This window comes from Bos grunniens, chromosome 29 (assembly GCF_055505025.1).
Source record: "Bos grunniens cultivar Pamir isolate PY7600 chromosome 29, Bosgru_T2T1.0, whole genome shotgun sequence".
Lineage (NCBI taxonomy): Eukaryota > Metazoa > Chordata > Mammalia > Artiodactyla > Bovidae > Bos > Bos grunniens.
The window spans coordinates 16,067,043-16,090,292 of record NC_141193.1 but is presented as its reverse complement, the minus strand read 5'-3'; the positions used below and the strand labels follow the sequence as shown (position 1 = coordinate 16,090,292).

The following is a 23,250-nucleotide window of genomic DNA, read 5'->3' as shown; positions in this document are numbered from 1 at the left end:
ACTTATTTTTCTTCTTCCTCCTTGGAAATTCAAGTGAGGGTGAGGTTGAGGCACCATCTTTCCCCCATGAGGACAAGCATCTGACACTGAAGATTGCAGAGAAGACAGACAAGAGGCCCCTGGGGGGCTGATGCCGCCAGGTGGCTGGTCCTCATGATGGGCAGCCTGCCCACCTCTGGACTTCATGCTCCACAGGGACGCCTGTGAGCTTGGGCTTCTGTTATCTGCAGTGGAATGCAGACCCTGACACCAGGAGGCCATGTAGATGAAAGCCTCAGTGAATGTGCACTGCCAGAAAGGCACAGCTGCCAACACATCAGAAGCAAAATCCGTTTCTCTTTGGCACTTGGAAAAAAAGGGTCCATGTCTCACCAGCATTCCCTGTGTGTTAGTTACCGCAACCTAAATTCTTCTGTGTTATCCGATGGGAACCATAGATCAACTAGCCTGTGAAGGAAAATTTCCCTAGACCCCCCCAAGACTCGGCCACTGTGTGGCTCACCCCAGAAGGAAGGCTAAAAGTATCAGCATTAAAGGGTAAATGTTAGCCATGAAATGTTTGCAAAGTCAATAGGGGCCAAGGATGTGTCTTTCATGGAAAGAAGAAAGCAATCCCCTAAGGACATCAGAAGCTTGGTTTCCGGCTGGTCAAAGGGGGAATGGTCCCCTGAGGCCTGGACGGAAAGTTGCTGGGGAGATAAAGGTGGAGCTGCAAGGAGAGATGGCTCTGGTCTCCACCTGCAGTCCGGAAGCAGAAGTGGAGACTTATGCAAGGCATGGAGCTACACTGAGGTGAATTAACCGGCACGGACCTTCTGTACAGCACAGGGAACTCTGTTCAATGGTTATGTGGCAGTCTGGATGGGAAAGGAGTTTAGAGGAGAATGGATACATGTATATGTATAGTTGAGTCCCTTTGCTGTGCACCTAAAATTACCACATCATTGCTGATCAGCTCTACTCCAATGCAAAGTTAAAAGTTTAATAGAAAAAAAAAAATAATAGGTGAAGACCTCAATGCAAAATGATAGAAAAATCAGGGGCCTTGGAGTTTAACTGATGTGAGTTTGACCAGCTCATTGGCCTTGGGCATCACCTGACCACCTCAGCCTTAGGCTCCCAAGCTGTGAGCTAGAAAGAACAGTGCCCACGTACAGGTTTATCATGAGGACTAAATAGGACATTGCACACGAAGAGCCTGGCACACAGTAGGCACTCTGTGTATGAGAGCTCACAAGGAGGACAGAGGGGAAGGCAGCCTCAGGCGTGGTTGCCAGGGAACCCCAGTCCCGGGGACCCCCCAGAGATCCCCTCCTCCTTGCTGGAAAATGAAGGACAGCTGTTGGCTATCTTCATCACCCCTTCCTGTGCAGAATGTATCTTATTTGTTCCATAACTTAACCACAGCCTTAGTACACAAAGCCCTTTGGTTGCAGGGGAGCGGATAACACAATGAGATGCTCTCCCCTCGGTGAGCTAACAATGTTAGCGGACGATGACAGGTGGGTAGGAAGATGGGATGGGATGGGCGGGGGCAGCTGCGGCTCCCAGCTCCCTGCTCTTGGCTGTTTCTGCCGCTGCTCAGAGGAAGAATGTGGGCTGTTATCTATTAGTCTGCGCATCAGAAATCTCATCTAATTTCATAATGAAGATCTAACTCCATCAGATATGGAAGACGTGTCAGCAGAAATGCAGAAGGCCATTTTTATGTGTCAGCCGACTCACCGCGGGGCCCCCACCCGCCTGGAAGAATGTGAGAAGTGCAGGTTTGAGGGGATGGGGGCTGCCAGACCAGGCTGGTCCTGATGGGGGACGCTGGTTGCCTCGTCTTGCGAGTGGGTCCCGCCAGGCTGAAAGCTCTGTGAGGACAGGGGTTCTTTGTGCTCCCTGTATACACAGTGCAGGGAGCCTGGTGAGTGCCCCAGCAGGTGGACCAAGGAATCCCATATGCCTGGCTCCCCAGGCAACGTGTGGTGACCAGCTTTCTTCTTATAATTGAGGTTTAATTGACATATGGTATTATATTAGTTTCAGGTGTATAATATAACGATTTGATGTTTGTATACAGTGCAAAATGGTCACCACAACACGTCTAGTTACCGTCCATCACCCATATGGTGCCCAGTTTTTCTTTCTTTCATTGAGGTATAGTTACAATGTTGTGTTAATTGCAGGTGTACAACAGTGATTCAGTTATACATATATGCGTATGTGCACGCTCAGTCACTTAGTCGTGTCTGACTCTTTGTGACTCCATAGACTGTAGCCTGCCAGACTCCTCTTTCCATGGGGTTTCCCAGGCAAGAGTACTGAAGTGTCCTCCTCGAGGGGATCTCCCTGACCCAGGATTCGAATGCACATCTCCTGTGTTTCCTGCATTGGCAGGCAGATTCTTCACCACTGAACCACCTGGGAAGCCCATATATATGTATATATTTTTTCAGATTCATATCCATTATAGGCTATTACAAAACATATTGAGTATGGTTCCCTGCGCTATACAGTAGGTCCTTATTGGTTATCTATTTTATTTTTTTTTTCAGGTTTATTTCTTTATTTTACTTTACAATATTGCATTGGTTTTTCATACATTGACATGAGTCTGCCATGGGTGTACATGTGTTCCCCATCCTGAACCCCTCCTCCCACCTCCCTCCCCATCTCATCCCTCTGGGTCATCCCAGTGCACCTGCCCCGAGCACCCTGTATCATGCATCGAACCTGGACTGGCGATTTGCTTCACATATGATAATTTACATGTTTCAGTACCATTCTCCCATATCATCCTGCCCTTGCCCTTTCCCACAGAGTCCAAATAGAGTATTGTGGAGTCCAAACAGAGTAACCAAACTCCCTCCCTTCCCCCTTTGGTAACCATGTTTGTTTTCTATGTCTGTGAATCTACTTCTGTTCTGTAAATAAGTTCATCTGTGTCATATTTTAGATTCTACAGTAAATGATGTCACATTCTGACATACTTCACTTAGGATGATAATCTGTAGGTCCATCCACATTCATGCAAGTTGGTGCCCGGTGTGTTTTTTGCAAGCCTGCTTACTCCTCAGAACCGAGACCTCCAGCCACCCTGGTCCCCTCCTGAGGACTAGTCTTTATGCTTGGATGAGGGATGGCAGAGCTCTGACCCAGCTCTGTAACTCTCAGGATTGAGTCAACACAGCTGTGACCTTGCTTATAAAGCTTCTGAAACTTTCTGAGCCCACTCGGCTTCCTCCTCTGGAAAGCAGAGGTGCCATAGTCCCTGTCTCATGCTTTGCTGTGAAGTTTGAATGAGGTGACACGTGCAAAAGGGCTGAGAACAGGACCTGGAGCTTGGAGGCACGTGCAAATTATCAGCCGTTATAAGGGTCTGAAAAGGGACATGAGTCTTCCTTCTCTGTATTTGGGTGCTTTGTCCTGGAAACCTACTGGACATATAGTTCCTCCGGGATTCGTCCGTCTGTCTCTCAAGGGCGCGATCCCATCACAAGCTCAAGACAGACTTGTTTACCTTCTTCCTTCACGATCCTCTCATCAAGACTTCCCATATTGTGCTCCCTCCTTAGAGCCTCTGGTATTTTATGAGGACTCCCGTATTCTCCTGTGCTAGACCCAGGGATCTCTTATCTGCAGAAGTCATGTTTTCACAGGTGGCATTTCCTCTAGCTCTCCACAGCTAGATGGGCATCTCGGGGTAGGAGCTGAGAGTCCTGCCTCCAAAGCCACAGATATCAACTTTGACACTTTCTAGCTGTGTGACCCTGTCAGTGTGAATAACTTCCAACAACCCAGTTTCCTTATCTGTAAAACTGAGGCGCTGAGTACCCAGCTCACAGGATTATTGTAGAGATCAAATAGGTTTAGGTGTTGGCCCAGTGGTTAAGAATCCACCTTCCAATGCAGGGGACAGGGGTTCGATCCCTGGTCCAGGAAGATTCCACATGCTGGAGCAACTAAGCCTGTGGGCCACAACTTCTGAGCCTGTGTTCCAGAGCCCATGCAACAAGAGAAGCCACTGCAATGAGAAGCCTGCTTACTGCATCGATGAATAGCCCCTGCTCACCACAATTTTAGAGAGCCTGCCCAAAGCAATGAAGACCCAGTGCAGCCAAAAAAAAAAAAAAAATTAAATAGATTGATTCCCATGAGGGGCTTAGAATAGCTCCAGCTTTGTATTAAATATTCAATCAATGGTAAGTACTATTAATTATAGATACTATATAACACCCCCCAAACACACATGCAAGCAGGCATTTCATTATAGGTAAGACTCCTCCCATTTTATTTCATCTGCCTATGGATAGCAGGTCATTTCCACCTGCTATGAGGCTGTCTTTTCTCTTCTTTTGCTGTGCAAATGAGTTTTATGTTTTTTTATAGTAAATTACCTTGACGATATATCCCAACTCAGCACGTTGGAGGAAAAGGCAGGGACACAGGCCTCTCTTTGGCACTTGTTCTTCTTCTACCACCCTTCTGCTTTACTGTTGCAGACGCTGGCTTTCGAACAGAAGCCAAAGAGAGTGCGCACCTGTCTGGGGTCATAAAACTGAATTCTAGTCTTAATTCTTTCACAAATTAGTGTGCAACGTGGAGAAAACCACTTCCCTCCAGACTCTGGTTCCCACATCTGAACAGTGATGGGAGCACGCTGGATGCTGCTTGGGTCCTTCTCTGTTCTCAGACTCTGTGAACGTGACCATAACTCCAAGTTCTCTGAGAGCCTAACAGTCTGGCCACAATGGGGCAGAAACCTTGAGACAGGATGCGTTGGCCTATGACCTCCGCTTGGATCGTATGATGGGAAGGCTGCAAGCCCTCTATCACCAGCTTTGAAAAGCTGAGTGGAGACATCCTGACCTTTGAACATGAGATATTAATGTTTCAACTGTTCCTTTTTAATTGTGTGAGATGCACTGTTATTGGCATGACAAGGTTGCACGCTGATGTGTAGATCATGGCCATCAGGAAACATCGGACGAGAAGCCTCTTGTTCTCGCCTTCCCGGGGACTGCCTGGGCTGCCTCCTGAGCTCAGGGCTGAGGACCAGCCCCTCTAGCTCCCCATCCTCCAAAGGGACATGCACCAGGATTTACCACGTGTTTTCTATCCCAGGGATTATGGCTTAAGTGCCTTTAATGCAGCCTGACTCATCACTCATGATTTTCTTGAATGTTTCTGACTTCTGTGTCCTCTTAGGAAAAACAAGAAAGAATAAAATGAAGTAGGTAGTCTTAACTCTTATCGGTTTTTTATTGCATCCAGCTTGCATTTTCCAACATGGTCTTCAAGGCTCTCTGTACTGAGGTTAAGAATCGCCTGCCTCAGCACCCATCCCAAATCTGCAGAGAATATCTGCTCTCCCTTGTTTTCTACTCTGCAGACACGAACTCCTTCATGTCACTTGTAAATTGTCCTTCCCCTTGGTTCCCTGACTGATGTGAGGCTTAGTCCAAACCCACTGTGTGTGAGACACTTTAGGAGGGAAGGAGTGTATTAAGCATGTGTGTTAGGAAGTGACTTCTCCGTGGTGCTGGGACAGTTAGTATTCTGTATCAACTTGGCTGAGTCACAGCACCCAGACATTTGGACAAACGTTAAGTCTATATGGTTCTTTGGAGGTTGCTTTCAGATGAAATAGAGTCAGCGGACTTTGAGCAAAGCAGATTACCCTCCATGACGTAGGTGGGCCTCATGCAATCAGATGAAGGTTCTATGAGGAAAAGTCTGTGTTTCACCAAGAAGAGGGGATTGTGCCAGGAGACAGCCTTCAAACTCAAGCAGCAGCATTGACTCTGCCTGGTGGTTTGCCTTATTTTGAACTTACATCCATGATCCTGTGTGCCAATCCTTTGAAATAAAACCCTCTTTCTTTACACATGCATCCTAGTGAATATATACATGATCACTTACATCCCATTAGTTCTGTCTTTCTGAGGAACCCTAATGTATAGCATAGTGTGATGTAACATTATCGTTTCCCTGTAGGCAAAATGTTCTCTGGGCACATTCATTTGTTGGATGTGAAGCTTTCTGGATTTCAAAAGATAAAGTCTCACATTCAACTCCTTATTTTTTTCCTTCTATTCCCCCTAACACTTTTATTGAGGAGATAAAACACAGTCAGATAATATTTTAATCAGTAACAGTTATCACCAGAATGTTCTTCCTATTGCTTCTATTATCTTCTGAACATCCAACACCACCACTCCCCCAGCCACCCACCCACCCAATCTGACTCAGAGCCCTATATCTCTGCACACCGGGATAAGCACCCCAGGCTGGATATTAGTTCTCAAACTTGAGTGTAGCTTCCCTGGTGGCTCAGATGGTAAAGAATCTGACTGCAATGCCAGAGACCCAGGTTCAATCCCTGGGTCAGGAAGATCCCCTGGAGAAGGGAATGGCTACCCACTAGAGTATTCCTGCCTGGAGAATCCCATGGACAGAGGAGGCTGGTGGGCTACAGTCCATGGGGTTGCAAAGAGTTGGACAAGGCTGAGCTTCTTTCACTTACTCTCTCCCAACTTTGGGAACCAAAAGAAAAGAGTTGATCTTTCAACAACACAAAGGATCAAACATGAAGAATTTGTCTCCTAAACATCCAGGTTGGAAATTAAATGCTTGGGGCTTCCCAGTTGGCTCAGTGGTATAGAATCCACCTGCCAATGCAGAGGACGCATATTTGATCCCTGATCCAGGAAGATCCCACATGTTGTGGAGCAACTAAGCCTGTGTGCCCCAACTCTGAGCTGTGCTCTCGAGCCTGGGAAGCACTACTGAGCCCACACTCCACAACTACCGAGGCCTGTGCACCCTAGAGCCCTTGCTCCACATCAAGAGAAGCCACCACAATGAGAAGCCAATGCACTGCAACCAGAGAAAAGCCCAGGCAGCAACAAAGACCCAGCACACCCAAAAATAAATAAATACATAAATAAAAGAAAAAGAAATTAAATGCCTGAGGCAAAGGGGTGTGTGTGGCTGCCGCCCTAGGAATACATATAATGACCAGAAAGCTTCAGGTCAGCCCCTGTGACCCAGATTCCGGTGAATCTGGCAGGAATCCCTGAGGGCACTGATTACCATGCGTCAGTCCCTGGCACCTGGCACTGGACCCCAGAGTCCAGAACAGGAAGCTCTGTGTGGGGAGCTTCTCTGCTAATCCCCCGTTTGAACTTCTCCTCCTCAGCTCCAGGCCACTGCCCCTGGTCCCAGCACCTGCTGAGCAAACCAATAATCCTCTTCCCTCATTTGTGTTGTTGCCTTGGAGGTATGTTTAGCCTGTGATCATCTGCCCCTGAGCGCTCTCCCTGAGTAGATGGTAACTTAACATCAGACCCAGATCTGCCAACTGTGAAACTGAGCATGTCTGGGAGTTCTGGGGCTGGAGCTGGTGCTGGGAAGAATCTGGAAGCCTCGTTCAGGCTTCAGCAGTGGTTCAGAAGAGGGGGGAAGGCCACTCTTGGAACTGGCCCTCTTGATTCTCTTAACGAGTTTTATGGTTTTTCTGTTGGGTTAACAGAGATTTAGAGATTTGCTCAGATGTCTGCGTGCATGTGTGTGCATGTATGTGTCTGTATGCATGTGTGCATGCCCGTGCATCGCCGGGTAGATGAGAAAGAAGAGGAAAAAGAGGTACACTGGTTTTCCTGTGTCTCCAGCATCTAGCTTTCTGGCCCTGTGGCTCCTCTCTTCTATCATAATTCTTGAAGATGACAAAACCAAAAACTAAAAAAAAATCAAAAAATGAAAATCTCAAACACTACACACAAAAATCCTGAAAGAGCCTTTTTAAAACATAGATGATTCTTTCAGCTTTTCAAGACTCTGAGGCCATAGAGCATTGAAACATGAAGAAGACTATATATGGAATCTAAAGAGAAGAAAAGAATTTGGGACAATCTGTTTAAAAGACAGCAGGAGAAGACCTATGCCTTGAGCCAAGGATTTGGGGAGGAATTTATCCATAAGACTCTAAGTAGCTGGAATCATCTCTATGATCCAGAGGATAAAAAATTAAAAATATTTTTCAAATAGATATTTTTGAAAAGTCAAACTGAGTATATTTTGAGTTTGAGACCCATCAGGTCCTCCTAAGACATCACTAGGGTACTAAGCTGGCAGGTTAGAAGAGTTCCCATTCCCACCTGGAGGGACCTCTCTATTTTGCAAATTTATAGCTGAATTAACCTCAGTGACCTTACTTCAGTTTGAGTGTAAGAGTGTTGAAGGCTGGACCTGGGGAGTGGGGTGTGTTGTCTAGATGATTTGCTGCTGCTGCTGCTAAGTCGATTCAGTCGTGTCCGAGTCTATGCAACCCCAAGGATGGCAGTCCACTAGGCTCCCCTGTCCCTGGGATTCTCCAGGCAAGAATGCTGGAGTGGGTTGCCATTTCCTTCTCCAATGCGTGAAAGTGAAAAGTGAAAGTGAAGTCGCCCAGTCGTGTCCAACTCTTAGCAACCCCATGGACTGTAGCCTACGAGGCTCCTCCGTCCATGGGATTTTCCAGGCAAGAGTACTGGAGTGGGGTGCCATTGCCTTCTCCCTGGTGTGGTCTTTTTCGTGTTGATCTCAGTAAAGTTTTTGACACAGTGAAGAACCCTGGAAGGACCAATTTGCTAAGGAATGAAGCTTAACATCTCCAAGTGGGACATAGGAGACTCGTGCTTCCTGACCTGTGGCAACATTGCTTCTGTGATATTCCTGCCAAGAATGTACCACCTGCGACCGGTGAAAAACAAAGGCGGGCAGAGCAGGTTCAAAGTCATGCTTTGGAATGCGAGGTCTGGATACCCTTGACATTTGATAAGGGCATGAAAGACAGAAGGACGCACCACTGCTTCAAACTGAAGGAGACTGTGAGTTATGGCAATTGAGTTTCATGTGTGCTCCTGGAGAAGCTCCTGGGCAGGAGAGGAAGAAGAGATATTGTCACGACTGTTGGCAACATGAATGAGTTCCTTGTATGGCAAGGTTATTTTGGCATCATACTGACCTCGATCCCTGGGCCGGGAAGATCCTCTGGAGAAGGAAACGGCACCCCACTCCAGTACTCTTGCCTGGAAAATCCCATGGATGGAAGAGCCTGGTGGGCTACAGTCCATGAGGTCGCAAAGAGTCAGACATGACTGAGTGACTTCACCTCACCTTTATATACTGGTCAGGAAGATAGAATTTTTGTTTGGGGGAAATAAACACTGGAGGTCCCTTAGAGAGGATGGGCCTCATTATTAGGCACATTTTTCTCTCTTTCAAGAGACTCTGGACCCAGAAGAATGGAGCAGGAAACAAGTAGGCGAAGTCTATCTCACCAAGCAAAACTGCCAAGCTTGCCGACTCCACTCTAGCCCCCTTTTCTGCTTACTTTCTCCTGAGCACTCTCCCTCTCTCCATCTCTAGCCACTCCCCCATATCTTCTTCTTACAAGGTGCTTCTTTCAATTTGGCTATTACATAATTTCCAGTCTCTGTGATAGCAGTTTTTCTTTCTGGGGATATAAGAATCTCAATAAGGAACACTTGAAAAGAACATGCCTCCAAGGCTCAAAGGAATTAATCTCTAAACATAGAATTTCCCACACGGGAAGTAGGTGATGAAACGCTGACTTATCTTTCTCCACAAGTGTCATGAGATTCTTGCCATTTGGGAAGCAGCTAGCCCTGCCCTGGTAACCCGAGATTCCTCAGACCACCTGGAAGAGTTGGGCGTTCTCCCCATCATCTCTGGACCCTTAACTCAAAAGGATGCTCTTCCCTTTTGGTGCTGAAGATAGTTTGATACAGAGGATGGAATCACCCCATTAAGTAAAATTCCACAACAGAGTGTTAAAAAGACATGATAAAATATACACGAGTTATTAAATATTGTCATCAAGATGAGCAATAAATCAGACATTTTATGGTTTCTGATTATAAATTCCATTTATTCCGCAAGCATTTCTAGAAAAAAAATGCAGATGCAACAGAGATTTAAGCATGCCTGGGATGGGTGCATTTTTTCTTTGCTATGAGGCTGCTGCCTCCCTAGGGAAGTATGAAGGGCCCTCTTGGGGCCATCAGGTACCAGCTGAGGTCTATCTGGGACTCAGAGAGCAGCATCTGAGAATATTCCTATGAAGTTTTTGCGAGTCAGGAATTCCAGCCAGATTCCTTGTGGAGGTGAACTTGAAGATAGCCTGTCCGTTCCAAGCCCCAGACCAAGCTGAAGGAGAGGAGCCAGGTGGCAAGAATCCATGCGGGTCCTGGCAGGCAGCACTGACCAGTACAGATCGTTAACAGGGGAGTCAGGACAAGGCTCTCAGGGCTTCCCAGGTGGCTCAGTGGTAAAGAATATGCTTGCATTGCGGGAGATGCAAGAGATGCAGGTTCAATCCCTGAGTTGGGAAGATCTCGTGAAGAAGGAAATGGCAACCCACTCCAGTGTTCTTGCGCTGGCAAACCCCATGGAAAGAGGAGCCTGGAGGGCTACAGACCATGGGGTCACAGAGAGTCAGACATGACTGAGCACACACAGCACTCATGCACAGGACATGAACTCTCCGGAAGAGAGCCCACTGAAGACCAGGGAGTGAGGCGATCCTGGGGAGTGTGGTGAGCATCAGTCAACACTGACCTTTTCGTTCTTCAGCACTTCACACTTTGCATCTCATTTCTTCACATCTGACATGACCCCTCCAGCATAGCCATAGTGGTTTTCATCCGATAGACAGAGCATCTTGTAGATGTCTCACTCACACAAGTGGGCCTTTCTCAGCTCCTGCTGATGCTGTGCTCCTGCTAATTTCTCTTTAAAGTGGTTCTAGCTCATGGAGAGAAGACAAAAGCAGGGCATGTCATGACATTCCTCGTGATGGGATTTGACCTGCTTCTGGTTTGGGAATGACTCATGTTATTCCTTTAACAGATCTCTCTTGTTCTGTTTGGCTTGGTCTTTTTGTGATCACACATTGGGAGGTGAATAGGGCTTGTTACCTGAGGATAAGCCAGAGTGTCAAGACAAGCTGTGGGTCATCTGCAGGCCAGGTGGCCCAAAGGAAGAGGCAGGTAAGTGGAGTGGACCTGAGTGGGCCTCTACCCATGCGCCCTGCAGCTGGTTTAGTGCCTGGGGTCTCATCACGAGGTTTATGTGACAGTGCTCAGCCTCCTGAGTCCCAGCTGCTGACACACACACACACACACACACACACACACACACCGTATACACACAAACCCCACACTGATTGAGGGGCACGGATGTGCATCTTTGTACAACACTCACAGTGTTTGCTAGACACTGGGGAGCATTGGCTTTTGGAAAAAGACAAGATAAATCACTCTGGAGAGGGAGAAAAGGAAAAAAAGATGATAAAGAAAAAAACCTGCTTTCTCCCCCCTTTCAAATGCCACAGGAAAATGTCAAGGAAATTGCTTTACTGGAAATAACAGAGAGGTTCAAAACAAAATTGTCAAGTGTCATCCCTTGGCCTGACTTTCTCTTCACACAGGGCTCCTCTCCCCCTGCCCATTAGCTGCCTTCCTGCCTCTGCCTCCACACCTCTCAGGAAGCCACTTCTCCAGCCTCCAGAGGAGGATGAACTGAAAAACAGCCCTTGGAAAGCCTGTCACTATGGAGAATAATAGATAATAAATAAAAGGTCAAAGAAGTGGGTGAGAGATCTTCCTTGGCCGGCTGGCTATGCCCAACTCTGGGACAATGTCCACCAGGGACCACATGGGGGGAATTTTATCATCATTTTCAGTGTCCTCATTATCCAAGCCTTTATTACGCGAATTGATTGTGAGAGGTTATGCCCAGGTCACTGTCAACAGGAAATAACATACAGATACTTCTGCCTTCTTGTAGCTTAAAATCCTACAAAAACCTTCCCTGAATTACTGTTTATTCTAGGGCTTCCCTGGTGGCTCAGATGGTAAAGAATCTGCCTGCAGTGCAGGATAGCCAGGCCCAATTCCTTGGTTGGGAAGATCCCCTGAAGAAGGGAATGTCTACTCACTCCAGCATTCTTGCTTGGAGAATTCCATGGACAGAGGAGCCTGGCAGGCTACAGTCCATGGGGCTGCAGAGAGTTAGACACAACTGAGTAACTAACACTTTCACTTTTTTCTCTACTTCTATTATAATAGCAACCACAACAGTGCTTAGCTGTGAGACACAGGACAGGAGAGTTTTTGGATAATTATAGATTCATTTATTCCAAAATCAATTCAGAGCTTCTGTGTTATACACCAGGTCCTTGGCTGGGCTCTCCAGACAGAGCAATAGACAAAATATGGATTCTGCCCTCAAGGAACTCACAGATGCTATGAACTGTTATATTCGATTTTTGGTTTCTTCTAAAGTGTAGGAAAACTACCTTTAAAGAAAATGTTTCAAGAAAGCCCAAGACATCTGAGACTAAGAAATCAAGGTTTTTGGTTACATAGAAAGAGTGGATGGAGAAAACTTGTAAAAGAGAGAGTATAAAACCCAGTCTATGCATAGTGAAAAAGCCTCAGGGAAGTCTGCTAATTTTTTTGTTGTTGTTTTAGTCCCTAAGTCATATCTGACTCTTTTGTGACACCACAGACTATAGACTGCCAGGCTTCTCTGTCCTTGGGATTTCCCAGGCAAGAATACCAGAGTGGGTTTCCATTTCTTTTTCCAGGGGATCTTCTTGACCCAGCGATAGAACTGGTGTCTCCTGCATTGGCAAGTGGTTTCTTTACCACTGGGGAAGCTCTTGGTAATTTTTTTATCCCACAGTTGACCAGTGGAGAACACAGGATGTGGTAGTGATTCTGCTGGAGCTCAAAGTCTTTCTCCTGCTTCCCCCCTGGGTCCTAGAATACAACAGGGAAGGAAAGCCAGCTTCTGTCCCCACTGAGCTCATCCTCTGCAGAAATGACAGATGTCAAGGTTTTCTCAAATCACGACTGACAACAATGCTTTTCATTTCTGCAGCCCTATTCCTGATACGGAATATCCAAGCTGGGACTGGGAATCAATATTCTGATCCTTTACCTGGATCAGAAGGAGAACTCTGGCAAAATAAAGCCCTTAACCAATCATTTGGTGGACTTTAATAAGCCAAACCCAAAAGACCCTAAGTGTTCATCATATGTATATAAACTAGATTAGAGTATTATACTATAATATAAGCAGTTTTAGAAGGAAAGGAGAAAGATTTGCCCAACAAACAGAATACTCAAGAAGCAGCAAAATAGTTGAGACGTAACTTGTTGTTCAGTTACTAAGTCATGTCTGATTCTTTGCAACCCCATTCTACAGCAGGCCAGGTTCCTCTGTCCACTCTCTCCTGGAGTTTGCTCAAATTTGTGTTCATTGAGTCAGTGAGGCTAACTTACCATCTCATCCTCTGTCGTTCCCTTCTCCTGCCCTCAATCTTTTCCAGCATCAGGGTCTTTTCCAATGAGTTGGCTCTTCGCATCAGGGGGCCAAAGTAAGATGTATCTACAACCCTCAAAATCAAGGCGTATAATTTTTTTAATATTGCAATTAAGAAACTTGACCAATTCATTATATAGAATTCTAGATTTAATTTTCTTCATATAGTACTTAGTGATGTTTATTTAATGGAGAACAACTTACTGTTATTTACTGCTGATGCTCTCCTTTTTGCTTTTAATAATGGTAACTAGAAAACTAAATGTCATGATGAAAACAAATCAGCTCAAAAGAAATCCCTGAACCTCAGGGTGAAAAACATGATTCTCCCAGCATGCCACCTGCCACAGGTTCACGGCTCCTGTTCTTTGTCTCGCTGGACTGTCAGTCGAAGTGATTGACACCATTTGCTCAGAAGGAGAGGTGAGGACCACATCCTCCCCAACCTATATAAACCATGGGAGCCTGAGTGAGACCAAGAAGGCCTTTATCTCCTAATTATTTCCCCACTGAACCACCAAGACACCATGCTAAGCACTCTGTTACAGTTTTGAGTGCCACTGCTGCCCACTTTAAATCTGGCCCAACACCCAAGCATAATTCATTAATACGATCTCCATGGTCCCGGCTTTCAATAGAGCCACCATCCACTGATGGGAAAATAAATATCACTAGGTTGGATATGCTCTGAAATACTCCAGTTGTATCTGTGCTCATTATATGCATCACCCCATCCTTCCAATGACATCTGCTCATAGGCCCGTAGATAGACCAACTTTACTGAGTTATTTTCAAATTTATAAAAATTTGATAAAGCAAACCAGAACACAGTGAGTGGCCATTTGATAATACGAATAGGAGGGCTGTTGTGAGAAGGAGGAACGGGAGGCATGGATCTTGGTGGAACCAGCCAGTACATGAGATAGTCACTTCAGGTGATCAAGACGGGCGGAAACACGGAAGAAGGACACTGAGAAATTGACAAATATGGTCATTCCTAAGTGTGTATCTATCTGTGCTTTTTATAAACTTTCTGAATCCTCCCACCCAAAGCTGGATCCTGTGGAGCCCCGGGGAAATTTAAAGGAGGACTTCCTCAGAACTAATCGAAGGCTGGCCAAAGTGCCTGAGCTCTGTGTCCTCACATGCTGAAGAATAATTTGCACCAGATCTGCTGAATCTACTCTGCTTTTGCTGAAGGGGGTCTGGGATTTGGCAGAGGGGTGCCCAGCGGGGGAAAGCTTTGGTAATAAGAAGTCCTAAGTGCATTAGCACGCAATCCAGTGGCAGGGAAGACTGAATGAAGCTCGTGAACGTGCCAAGGGAATTCTAGGGATGTGTACAGCATGTGTTCACAAGGAGACTTGAAATCCCTTAAAGGCACTGACAGGTTTTCCCAGTTTTAGGACTGAAATTGGCTGAGCCACTTCATCTTTAATTGGGAGAAACTGCAGAAGCTTCAGGGAAACAAGAGGAGGAAGAAGACAAGGTACATGATGAGAAAGGAAGGACCTAGGAGACCAAGAGTTGAAAACGCAAAGGAAGAGAGAGGAAAAAGTCTCCCCTGAGAACCCAGGTCAGGATGCCACACAGGACAAAAACAGTGTGGGCTGAGATCCAGAGGAGGAATAGACCGAGGATGCAAAGTTGTCCCTCTCTTACTTACTCCTTAGATTAATTGCAAGAAAACAAGCCCATAGATGCAAAGGATTTGTGTTGAAAAACTCTGTATGTCAGCTTATACAAATCAATTAATAAACATACAAGAGGCAACAATGCATAAGCTATATTTCATAGTTAGTAGTTATCGTTTTAGCATCAAAGTATAAAAGCCCATTATAATGCTATCCAGTCCCGCTGCGTCTGCCTGCCTACAATACCTCCCGACTCTCAGAAGTCACTCATTGCCTCAGTAGCTTTATTTATTTACTCTTGATTTATATTCCACCTACCTAGAAAAAAGGGTCTGAGACAGCTTGTGATGTTAAAATATATAGAAAGCGGAAAAGCTAAAAATGAAAACAGGAACACTAACCCGTCAAAATGAACAAGGGAGGAAACGCAAGCAGCACCACCTGGGCTGGGGAACGAGAGCGAGTGAACTTCAAATGTAGCTGCCAAGCCGGAGGAGAACACGTATGCAGACTCGAATGTCCTCAGTGATGGAAACAGGAGGAAATCAGCTCACGTGATCACACAGACTCTTTCTGGGCACCTTTTGGCATGTGCAGCAACAGATAATAAGCTGACTCTATTTTAGCTATAGATTTACAGCATTTATAGCGTGCCTTCTGATGGGCTTTCTTATGTCTGCTCCCTGTAGATGGCAGCTTGCCGGTCCTCTGTTGAGCAGGGTCAGGTTCTTAAATAGGCTCGTCACAGCACCTTCTACCAGGCCCAGCATGGTGGTTCTGAAACAGGGATACTTTTCAACCACAGATCTGAGTTCCCAGCAAACATTATGATGGAATGGGATTCAGTGGAGGGGGAGAGCTCAAAGATATCTTTAAAATACAATGTTATGTGGCAACCTGGATGGGAGGGGAGTTTGGGGGAGAATGGATACAAGTATATGTATGGCTGAGTCCCTTTGCTGTCCACCTGAAACTATCACACTGTTGTTAATTGGCTATATTCCAATATAAAATAAAAAATTTGAATATATATATACATGGCAGTACCCACAGGTCATTTCTGATGCTCATATCTATACTCCGGGTTGAAAGGGTTTTATTTCAATCATTTTCTCTCTGAGAATCAGCTTCTAAATTTTGCAAGTTGGTGTCTTTCTATCAGCATGTTCTCACCTTGAAAGTTCAAGGGAACTAGAAGGCCTTGAACCTTGGAAATGGTAATGTACCTCGTACCCCATGGGGAGGGGAGACTGAGGTCCGGCTCAAAGCTACAAAGGGACACAGGGTAAAGAGGAGCCCCACCGGCTCGCAGCCTGGTGTCAGATCCTGGGCTAAGTTCCAGAGACGCACCAACCAAGACAGGTGCGCCCACCAACAAAGTGAGGACTTTGGAACTTCTACTCAAAGGGAAGAAGCTGACATTCAGAGAATACTTAGTCTTCACCAGACACCACTGCCAGGCATTCCACACCGAGAACTTCAGCTCATGTGCTATTTTTTTTTTTTTTGAAATAGCATTATTATCCTGTTTTACTATTAAAAAAAAAAAAAAAAAAACAGGCTCAGAAAAGTTAAAATAACCTCAAGATCACACAAGTCATTGCTAAAACCAGGATTCAACTCAGCTCCATTTACACCCAAAGCCCACCCGCCCCCTTTCTGCTGTTTTTCACTGAGGAAATATGTTCCCTCCTCTGGGTTGTGCCTTCGCCAGAGCTCAGCAGCATGGACTTGTTAAAGGCCAAGTCTCTGAAGTCAGAATTCCCAGGCTCACGTCTTAGCCTCAGCTCTTGAAGGCTGCAGACCTTTAGGCGAGTTACTTTCACTTTTCATGTCTCAGTTCTTCCATCTTGTGTGATTGGCATGTACCCTGCAGAGTGATGCCAGTGGTCAAGAACCCGAGACGTAAGAGACACAGGTTTACCCTCACTCGGGAAGAGCCCCTGGAGGAGGCACGGCAACTCAGTCCAGTATTCCTGCCGGAGAATCCCATGGACAGAGGAGTCTGTTGAGCCACAGTCCATGGGGTCACAAAGAGTCGGACACGACTGAAGCAACATAGCACTCACACACACTGCAGAGAGGTGGCCTAAATCAAATGTGATGACTTCTGCACAGCACATAGTCAGTAATCAGCAAATGCCAGCTGATCTAGACCTCTAGCAAGGATGAAGACCCTTGGGTTTAGGGAAGATGGATTAAGCAACTGGCAGTGTTCACGTTGTAGTGATGGCTCCCACCTGGATGACGAGGCAAGGCCTTGGAGTTAACCCTGTTCCCAACAGGAATTCCAAGCGCTATCTTGGGTGAGGAGGACGGGGACAGGAGAGAAAGGATGTGACGATGGCAGCTGACTTGAGCTCCACAATTAAGTCTTCTAAATTACCACTGAAGTTTCCTTCTGTTTCTAAAAGTCTATATAATCTTACTAAGAATAAAATAAAATGAGAACATAAATTTTTAGAAATAGCATTTGGAAGCCTGAAAGCTGGCATCGACTAAGCCATCTGAAATAATGTTAAATTTTATTTGGCTTAAAAGAGGAGCAAGGAAAGGATGGGCCAGCTTCTTGGGGAAGCTCAGGAGCATTAACAGATGTCAGAGGCTGCAGAGCTTCTTGGGTCCTGGTTTACATCCACAGCCCCTGGAAGGGGAAGAGAAAAATAGTCAAGCTAGGAAGGGTAGGAAGAGCCATGTTAGATGACACAGTGAGGCATGCTCCTGGAAGGGACTTTCTTTCTCTGAAACAATGATGCTCTCATGAGCTGGAGGAAAGGAGAGGAGAGTGGGCGAGAGTTTGAGCCAAGAGATGAGTCCCACCCTCCCTCCCACAGCTGCCCCTGATGGCATAGGGCGGACAGGGAAGACTTGTCAGTCCCGAGGGGACAAGACAAAGGGGTTCAAAACAAATGACTGAGCCCACCACTGCCCCCAGTTAGGAGCTGAGGAAACTGAAGGCAGAAGGGAAATGCCAGTGGAAAAAGATGGGGGTCTCTTGTCTCTTGTTTCTGGACTGGGGGAGAGATCACCATCAACCTCCTCAAATTGAAGCTTAGCTAAGGAAAAAGCAAATAGAGGTAAACGTTTCTGTTCATCTACCCAAGGGCTCTACTGAGTTCCCAGGTGGAATAGTGGTGGGAACAGGAAGTGAGTCGCCTTCATGGTGGGGGTGAGGTCTGCAAGGAACCACAGGCAGTGTGGAAGCGGGGGCAGGTTGCAGGGCAGGGCGCCCAGGGAGGTCGGAGCTGGGAGTGGAGGCTGCGAGATCAGGTCAGCAGGGTGCTTCATGGAGCAGGTGGCTCATGAGGGGGGATTTGAAGGGAGTGGGGCATCTGGAGATGGAACAGAAGGATGAATTTAAACACACGCATAGAATGATGGAGAGGCCGACAGAGCTCAGAGTGGGGGAGGGGAGGGAGGGAGCTCAGCCTGGCTCTGGAAGGAGCAGTGCAGAGGGGGCAGGACGGGAAGATGTGTTGTCTCCAGGCGAGGCGGGCTGGCAGCTGAGATGCCGGGGCCACAGATGCAATCGCAGAGTTGCGCTTAGGGAAGATTAACCTCCTGGCAGCAGGCAAGATGAGGTGGGAGTCAGAGAGACTGTGGGCAGAGACCCCAAGGAGAGAACTAGGTGAGGTCCCCCTGGGAAGTAGTGAAGGGCTTTCCCGGAGGAGAGGGATGAGGAGAAGGGAGAGATGCTTTGATAAAACCTGACAGAGAGAAGGACTAGAGGGAAAGAGTAGGAGAGAGGAAGCCCAGGTAATGCAGCCCCACGACCTCCCCTGTGAAACCACGGGCACCCCACGTTCCCAGCTGCTCCCAGACTGTAAGGTTCTCACTGTGATGGATCCGGAGGGCCGGTGAGGAGGGAACCAAAGGAGGTCCCTTAGTGCAGGCGCTTCAATCAGCGTTAAAGCACACAGGCTCCTTCGCGGAGAAACAGAGCTGCTAGGTGTGTTCAAGGTTTCCTCAGGCTCCATCCTCTCCATGCAGGTGGGGTGTGATGTCCCTTATTCCCTGCATTCAACGCTATCTTCCCCTCTAGGTCTCTAGCAATCCAGGCGTTGCCTCCTTCAAACTCGTACCTACAGCGCCATCTGCTGGTGTGGAATCCTGTGGCCTCTGGGTTTGTGCTAAATCTTCGATCTGTGCCCTCAACACGCCCTCACCCACCACACCTATTCCCTGCCCTTCTCACCCACCCACCCGCGCACACACATACACAGACACACAGCACACATATACACACACAGACACACAGATGCACCTACAGAGATGCACACACAGAACAGATGCCGATGCACACGCTAGTGGACACACACACACGCGCGCGGCCGGCTCTTTCCCTCTTCGACGCCCGGTCGTAAATGCACCTCCTGCCCGCCTGGCCTCCTGCTCTCGCTTCCGCTTTGTGCTTCCGCTTTGTGCTCCCCAGCCCCCGAGCTCTGCTCCCTAGCATGACCAGGAACTGAAGCTGAGCCTCACTTTCCCAGCCCTGCTGCAAAGTGGAACCAGCAGACGGGTAAGACTGCAGGATTTGAGAGGACAACCAGCTGGGCGTCTGAGAAGTTAATCTGCTGGTTAATTTGCTTGCAGACTGCTAACTGTTCCTGTGATTCCCTCTGACCCTCGGCTCCCCCATCCCAGGGGCCCGGGAGGAGAGAGGCTGGCCCTTCTTCCCACCCACCAGTGTCCTGCTGTCTGTCTTGGCATCTGCACACACCGTGCCCTGCTCATTCCAGAAGATTCTGGAAGACAACCTGGCTCCTCCACGCGCATTTCCTATTAACCTACTTTCCCAAAGATATTGGTTTGTCTAAAGGATCCCAAGTTCAGATGGATTTTATTTCTAAACCAGAAAAATCATGGCACTATTGAAAATAACTGCCTTTTTTTTTAACCTTTTAAGAAAAATGCCATTCCCTGCCACATCTCTTAATAGCTGCCTCTTGGCAGTAGCCTAAATGATGAATCTACCAACCTGTTTAAAATGTACGGGAGGTTCTTTCAAAAGTAATCCAAGGGTCATTTCTGACTGCAAATGTGAAATCTTTTGTCAGTGGTCTCTGGTCCCATGGAGTGCACAGGTATTTTTAGTCCACACAGATTTGGGGGGGGGGGCGGCGAAACACACGTACACACACTGAATTCATGCAAGGTAGGTTCTTGGTTCCGAACATTCATTCCTCCAGGCTTTGGAGATCCATGGAGAATAGGTGCCCTGTACCTGCAGACAGGTGGGTCCAGGTCTCTGATGCTCTGCTCCCTGGGTTAGTATCAGCCTCCGGGTCCCCAGCATCCCCATCCCCCAGTGAGAAGCATACCCCAACCGCCCATCGCATCGTCACGACTCACTTGCCCGGGCAGTTCCCGAGTCCCAGCCGCAGTCTATTGATGACGCTGAGGAATACTGGCCCTCACCTCCAAAAGGCATTCATGTTTTTGCTCTGTGTTGCTTTTGCCCAGGTAAATTTGGGACAAGACTCCAGAGAAAAAAAGGATGAAAAGACAAAAGTGTGTGTGTGTGTGTGTGTGTGTGTGTGTGTGCACGCATGCGCGCGTGCCCATGCATGTAGAAACAGGGAGAGTGTGGAGGAGGGAGCTAGCTCCCTAGGCAGGGCCAAGCAGTGGGTATGAGTATACTCAGGCTCTGCTGGCATTGTTCTCAATTGTTTGTTTTAAACAGCTCTCAAATGCAAAGCGGGAGGAAGGAGTTAGGCTAGTTGAACAAAGTAGAGGGACTATCTCTGGAAGAGCTCAGGTTGCTAACCGATCAGCTAACCTATATAAACATAACATATTTTGGATTTTCCTGAGTGGCTGTCTTCAGAGGCACGTTTCTAGTTGGTAAGCCATGTAATCCACGTCTTTGTCCAGCGTGACGCAGGAAAACCTGCTTTGGAGTCCAACAGAGAGTCACTTGAACGTTGGCTTCTGCCATGTACTAGCTGTGTGACCTTGAGTAACCTAGGTAATGTTTTCTGAGCCTCCACGTGATTGGAAAGTGGAGACATGAATGTCTGCTTTCCAGAGCATGTACACACTGTCTCACAGTAGAGCATGTCACAAAGCACAGTAAATGAAGTATATACTGTCTGTCTCCCTGGCTGTCCAGCAGAGGCAGGATAACAAGAGGAAGAGCCTCAGCACCTCAACCCCAAGACAGATGGGCAGTCCAGGTGGCGGATCCCCTGGGCAGAGGGCAATGAGATACAGCAGCAATCCTGTCCCCCAAGTGCAGGTACTGCTGGAATCAGACAACCTTGGGTTGTTGAAACCCAGAAACCTTTAGAACAAGGCAGAACTGAGACTAATGGAAATTAGCAAGAGGCAGAGGTCAGCTCAGCCTTAGGAGAGATGTTCTGACTGCCAGAGCTCTCCAACAAAGGACCCGGAGGTAATAAGCTCCCTGTCGCAGGGTGTGCTCAAACAAAGTCAGGTAATCCCAGCCAGGGACGGCGTGGAGGGAAACCTTTTGATGCAGCGGAAGGTCCAACTCTATCAAAATTGAAATCGAATGTTCTCCCAATGCTAAGTCTTTGTTTCTGTGAAAGAGAAAGAGAGAATCGCTGAGCCTATGTTCCCTTGAAACCCAACACTCTGGAAGTCCCTGGTCCCTGCTGGAGGCAAAGAATTAATAGGGAACCTCTGGAGTTTCAGAGCCTTGTGCTGGGGCCATTAAGCAATCCGTACAGAGCAAGAGGGAGAGTGTGTCTGGGAGGAAGGTTTAAAGTAATAATTAGCCTCTGTTACAGCCTTAATTGAAACTGGTGAGTCCAAAGAGAGGATCTCAGGTCGACCTTGCCTGTCCCTCTCACCAGCAGCAGTGGAAAGATGCCCTCCAAACACCAGCGGCCAGAAGCCCTGCGTTGGGCAGAGGAGTAACCTGAGGTTTCTCTCCTGGTGTGTTCTGTCCTCAATGATGTGCTTTGTCTCTCGCTGAATTGCTTTCCTTTCTCCCTCCTTTTCTTCCCTACCTGCTTGCACTTCCAGAAGGATGCATGACATTCCAAAGGATACAGTCCTGTGTCTTGAATGCCAGGTAATTCTGGGGTTGGGTGATCTTACCCTGCACTGTCACTTCCCTTCCATCTCTTCTTACCCTTCCTTTCTTGCCTCTCACAAATCGAGGTACCTCATGCATTTCATCCCCTTTTTAAAAATTATTTTTGATTTTTTTTTAATTGGAGGACAATTGCTTTACAATGTGTTGGTTTCTGTCACACAACAACGTGAATCAGCTGTGGATAAACATACATCCCCTTCCTCCTGAGCCTCAGTCACGTCTGACTCTTTGCGACCCCATGGACCATAGCCTGCCAGGCTCCTTTATCCATGGAATTCCATTCTCCAGGCCAGAATACTGGAGTGGGTAGCCATTCCCTTCTCCAGGGGATCTTCCTGACCCAGGGATCGAACCCAGGTCTCCCGCATTGTAGGCAGATTCTTTACTGTCTGAGGCACTAGGGAAGCCCAACTTCGCATTAGCCATCTATTTCACACAGGCTGGTGTGGGACAGTGCTACTCTCGATTCATCGCACCCTCTCCCTCCCCCACTGTGTACGTGTCTGTTCTCTACGTCTGCGTCTCTATTCCTGCCCTCCAAGTAGGTTCGTCAGTACCATTTTTTAGATTCCATATATATGCGTTAATATCCTGATTTCATGCACCCCTTTCTACAGGAACCCCGAACTCATCAGGTTCACCCTCAGGCCCTGCACTGGTTTATCCGAAGTCTGATTATATTGGGTCCCTTGAGATTAGTAGCTAAGGATGCATCAGAATGCTACCTTAATTTAACCAGTTCCACGAGTTTAGGATGACCCTCCAGCCCCAGCGGCAGCCTGCGCTCATGGTGTTTTTTTAGGGAAGAGAAGGTGGACAGGAAGAGGGAGGGGGCCTGTTCTAATAGTGGAAATCGGCTGGGAAGGCTGAGTCTCCATGGCCGTGGTTTGCAGGCTGGGCTCAGACAGAAGGAAAGGGGAGCCCTCCCCTCGTGCTGTTATCAGCCTGCAGCCCCGGTTTCCACGTGGGTTCCTGTTTCTGCAGCTCCAAGGCTGGGTGGCAGGGAGTCAGTGCAGGGAAGCGGTGGCTGGCTGACTTCCATGGTCCCTTCTTGGGGACACTCTGAAGAGCCTCAGCCCACTGTCCCATGGCATCAATAGGACTCCGAGCGCATCAACTGACATAGGTTTTCGATAAAGGACGAGAAGGTCCAGGCACTGGGAAACAAAG

General features: G+C 47.4%; 1 protein-coding gene and 1 long non-coding RNA gene across 5 annotated transcripts in view; both read right to left on the bottom strand.

The window, feature by feature from the left end:
* The window catches only part of NTM (neurotrimin), a 964,763-nt gene that overhangs the window by 445,416 nt on the left and 496,097 nt on the right, over positions 1-23,250 (bottom strand). The window lies entirely within an intron of this gene.
* Positions 17,512-19,113, bottom strand: LOC147342195 (uncharacterized). The gene is made up of 2 exons (XR_015158182.1): positions 18,854-19,113; positions 17,512-17,661 (listed from the first exon to the last, which is right to left on the bottom strand). It is a non-coding gene; the product is annotated as an uncharacterized LOC147342195 (long non-coding RNA).